At 40.2% G+C, this 5,153-nt stretch overlaps 1 pseudogene; it reads right to left on the bottom strand.

The window, feature by feature from the left end:
- Positions 979 to 1,410, bottom strand: LOC109821155 (annotated as a pseudogene).

Genomic DNA, 5,153 nt, shown 5'->3' with positions numbered 1-5,153 from the left:
AAAACTAACCATGAACTGAGATGAGTTTTTTCCTATTTATAGGGGATTAAGGGTGTAATTGCCCCTTTAATCCGCTCCTAAGTGGGGCAGAAATCCCTCAAATTATGGGGGGTAACGGTTTCTGGAACCGTTCAACTCGTGTTTGAATGAGTCAAACGCCAAAACTGGCGTTCTGAGCATGAACTTTGCATCTAACAGATGGGACACATTGTTGAGATCTGCGTTGAGGTAGAAAACACAACGATTGTGCTGTGTTTTTTAACTAGGAACGCAAGGCTGATTCTTGTGTTTAGCTCTTGGAACGCAGAAGTGAGTTCGGCATTTTGGAAAAGAGATTGTTAACTTGTAATATCTTTTGCAGATCATTGTGAAAATCGTCGTTTTGTGATCTTCGCTTTAGCTCTTTGAAATATAAGAGTCCTCAGATTGTAACTTTTGCTGTTGATTGTGAAGACTGTTGAATCCAAGCTTTCATTGGTCATTATGAAGGTCATCGAATTATAATCTTTCTCGATCTACATGAAAATCTTCTAATTGTAGCCTTCACTTGTTGATTTGATTGTGAAATTGTTATTGTGGAAGTTGTCAGATTGTAACTACCATCATTGATGTTTAATGGGAATCAGCTAACTGCTGTAATTTTTAAACAACCTATAGAACCCCCTCTAATGTTTTTGAAAGTTTGTGGTTGGCTAGAACAAATTTTTGGAATACTTTGGATCCCCAAATTGGTTTGAGATCTGTTGTTGAATGACGGTTCACTATATCTGTTTTGAAGGTGTCATGAACTTGATTCTAGAATTTTGCTGCATGTCACAGTTCTGCTTCCTATATTTAGAGGCTTCTTCGCTAACTTCCTTGAGATCTCCTTTGGTAAAGGTTAATCTCACACACCCGACAAACACGTAGAAGTAATTAAGGTAGTTCTGATCTCCTTAAACCAAACAAGATAACTTTTATATCTTGATGACAATGAACTTAGCCAAAAAAGCTAAAGCCCAAGTTATCATCATTAGATTCATTAGTAGGATCGACTTTTTCCTTTTCTTTGGTAGCAGGAATAACAACATTATCAACCAATGCAATAAGGGCGATAGCAATAGCGAATTTGCTTGGATCCTTGAGATACTCCTTCAACTTGTATGAAGGTTTATTCAGTGTCAACGACACCGACAAAAATATTCTTGTAGATATTAATGAACACCCAATGCGTAGCTGCAAGAGTTGGGTAACACCAGCTGCAAACATATCAACAAGGTCATCCTCAGTAAGGTTGAGCACCTCTGGACTGAAAATAGATCCATTATCATAGACAGAGAGAACCATAAGCCTATATGAGAAGGACTTTATCTCAAGTTTGGCAAGGAGGGCAGCCTCATATGAACCCACTTTGTCTCCTTTCTTGATCATCTTAACTAGGGTAATGATTTTAACAATATCCTTATTAATTTTGGTTGGAATGTTAAGCCATTTAAAAGGATGAGTTGCGCGAAGGATCGAGCTCGATAGTGTAAGCAATATCAATTATAACCTGTCTGTACTCATCCTAGAGGCTGTACAGTTTCTTATTGTAAATCAGTTTCTTCTCGGCTTTCGTCACCTTGATGGCCATTGCTAGCTTCTCTGAGTATCTGAAGAGGTGCAATAACCCCAATGATGACGGTGATTTGACATAAGGGCCAAGACAAAGCAGATTGAAGGAGGTGTGATTTGTTTGAAACATCTAACCAAAACTGTTTGTTTAAATGCTTGTGTTGAAAAGCCAAAATACACAAGTGAATCCTGCATCTGTGATTTAAAGCGCAGTGGTGAACTTTGCGTTTAGAAGTTCAACCAACACGAACGAAAAAGTCATGTTCTAGGTAGGATTTTTACCTAAAATCTCGTCCTGATTTGATAGCTCACAGCTATCTATAAATAGACCGCCGCTGGGGTCAAATCAAGAGTCATTCGACTCTTTCATCTTCTTAGAGCACTTAACAAAAAAATTTCATTTAATCTTCCATCAAAGCACTGTTCATCTTCTCTAATCGTCAACAACAATGGCGCCCAAGAAGAATACTAGCTCAAAATACAAAATAACTGCTATCACGGCTCAGAAACTATCGTCAGCTTCGACTGTTGGCATCGCCGCAGCACAGGCGGGTGCAACGCTACTACAAGTTCCTTTCGTTGGTAGTGAGTGCCAACCTTCATGGCTGTAAAACTTGCTTCGACAAGTTTTGATCTCTAAACAATGAGGAAACTTTTTATGATGTTGTGACGTAGATTTTGACTTTAGCATTTAATTTTTCAAAACGTAGTGTTTGAACTCTGTGTTTGATTTTTTGAATCGTAGGGTTTGAACTTTGTGTTTGTTTTTATAAAACGCATGGTTTAAACTCTGCGTTTGAATTTTTAAAATGTAGGGTTTGAACTCTGCATTTGATTTTTTGAAATACAGGGTTTGAACTCTGCGTTTGATTTTTTGAAATGTAGGGTTTGAACTCTATGTTTGATTTTTTAAAGCGCAGGGTTTGAATTCTGCGTTTGATTTTTTGAAACGATGGGTTTGTGCTCTGCATTTCACTTTTGAACTATGTCTTTTTAGACTTTCTTTGGTTCTGCGCTAACTAATTATTTCTTCTATTTGCAGTGCCCTATACCTATGAGCCTCTTTCTTTCTATCATCATTTTGTGCATGAAGGTGGCGTGGACTACAATATGACATTCAACCTACACCGGAAACTTCCCATCTACAAAGATACTGATAAGGAGAGTGCAGATACCATTACTCAAGCTTCTCTAGTGACTCTCAGGATCCTGGTTATAGATGCCAGATTTGAAAACACAGACCACAAAAAATTTAACAAACCCGCATTTCTATTTGGAGACTCCATTGAAATTATGAAGGCTATCATGTATGATGGGGATTATAAATGGTTAAGGAAGGTGGGAGATCGCCATCTCTTTCTACACAACATGGAGAGGATGTTCCCTCTATCATACTATCAATGTGCTTTCATTCCGAGGCATATGCATTGGGATCTTGTCAAGGAGCAAGACGGAGTTGCAGTTAGCGCTCTAACCTTTTATGGCGTCCGCACTGTAGGTTACAACCGACAGGTGTCAGCTTTGGCCCCATGCCTGTTTTCAAGAGAATATCCCATTGGTGAAGTAGCTAGCACGGCTAACACTCATCCGAATACTATTAGCTGGGTACATTTTACAAAAGCAGGATGGTGGACCCGGATGATAGAGTTTGTTTTGAATGAGTTAGAAGAACCGTTGACCACATCTGGACTTGGTTTCCCTGTAATTGCCACTAGATATGGAAATACATAGAGCCATTACAACTTTTTTGTAATATTAGAGTGGTATAATCCAGAGACATGTACTTTCTTCACTCCAGTTGGAGAGTTAGGATTTGCTATTCATGAGATGCATGACATCTCTGGTCTTCCTTTAGGGGATCTACCATATGAGGAGTTTGTTCTAGGAGCAGAGGAGCTTAACCTTTTGAGAAAAGCCAGCCCTGACATTTATAACACTCCCTGGTAAGTGACGTGTCACTTTCAGATCTACACTCAATTGATAAGAACAAGAGGAAGTGGTATAAAACAGTTGTCGTGGGCAGAATATCTGTTTCAAAATCTGACCAATAAGGTTGCCACCGTATCTCGTCTGGCTGTGAGCACTCCAGAAGACATCCAAGCCCGGATCAATAATGCTACTGCTCACTATGTTAATGAGGGAAGAGAAGATATTTTCCCAGCTCAGACCGAATTTGGGAGTTTTCATCATCAAGCGGTAATCCTTATATAAGATATGGCCTTGTTAGCAGGGTTCCTCATGTTGTCATTGAAACGCTATGTAGTTCCCACCAGGCCCGTGGATGATCTTACTATCGAGGTAGTATACCCAGCTATCCTTTTATCTCATGGGGGTACCTTTAAACCTGATCTCAGCATTGATAAGTTGTTTGCAACATGGTTTGTGTGAACTTTTCCTAGATTTCATCCATGTTAAGGAGATAGGTTCTGGAAAAAAGAAGAACTTTACAACTCCCAACCCTCGTGTGCTAATGTCGTACACCTATCTTATGGCATGGTACGTTTTTCACTGTCCTTCACTGATTAGTACTCCTTCTTCCTAGGGCGACGTGTACATTCTATTTGTACAACGGTTAGAAGCAGCCACTTGGGAGGGGACGTATGTGGTTAAGGTTCGTCAGATTTTGTTTAGAGACATTAACTACAACATTTTTCGCTGCTTCCTCGACTTTGAAGGCGGAGGATACAGTAGAGTATTTCAAGATGTGAAGGGTCCTAACAGATTTACTTTATTGAATAGTAGTGTCTTCCGTTGGCTGCTCAACATCACTCCCGCCTACCTTCTCTATCGACAGGGGGAAAAGTGTATAATTGAGCCGTACCAACCATATAGGTTTGCCCGACAATTTGGGTATAACCAATTATATGTTAGGAATCCTCAGGCTCAACTCACACACGTTGGTAATCTATATGAAGGAGCCAGGGCTTAGTACTACTCAATAGCGGGTTGTACCAGGGCAACATTCAAACTTACGTACAAGATGCCTAACTCTTTTACCTCCATGGGCTTCTGTAATTGGTACCATGCTGCTTTTCAAATGCCCGAGTACAAGTTAAACTTATCTGGTCTGAAAGAGATCAGAAAAATGTATGCTTCCAAGAGGGGATCTAAGATGTCTCATCTAAGAGGAATAGGTGAGTACTTGGATTATGAAGAGGTGACCATTAAGGAGGAAGGGGGTCAGTCAACTGAAGAAACACCAAGGAACCTCACGCAGCTAAAACTCCCAGAACAAGAGCTGCTAAGAAAAGGGCTCTTACATCGGAAGAAGTTGGTGTGTATGACAGACGGACCGTCGAATGTTGATAGTAGGGTCTTCTCCTGTTAGGAATCAACGGGGGGAGAGATTGATGTAAGATGCTTTCAAGTCCGAAGAGAGAGAGGAAACACAAGAACCTACTGCTACAAGCCCTCCCCGTCAAATTGGACTCCGTTCCATAGGTCATGTTTTATCAAGTGGAGGAAGTGGATTATGATACCTCTTCACACGGTGACAGTGATGATGATGAGGATGATAATAGTGGTCACGATGATGATGATCTTGGTGATTGGGATATTCC

Source organism: Asparagus officinalis, chromosome 8, assembly GCF_001876935.1.
Source record: "Asparagus officinalis chromosome 8, Aspof.V1, whole genome shotgun sequence".
NCBI lineage: Eukaryota > Viridiplantae > Streptophyta > Magnoliopsida > Asparagales > Asparagaceae > Asparagus > Asparagus officinalis.
Note: the sequence above shows the minus strand (reverse complement) of the source record. Positions and strands in the feature narration are given on the sequence as shown.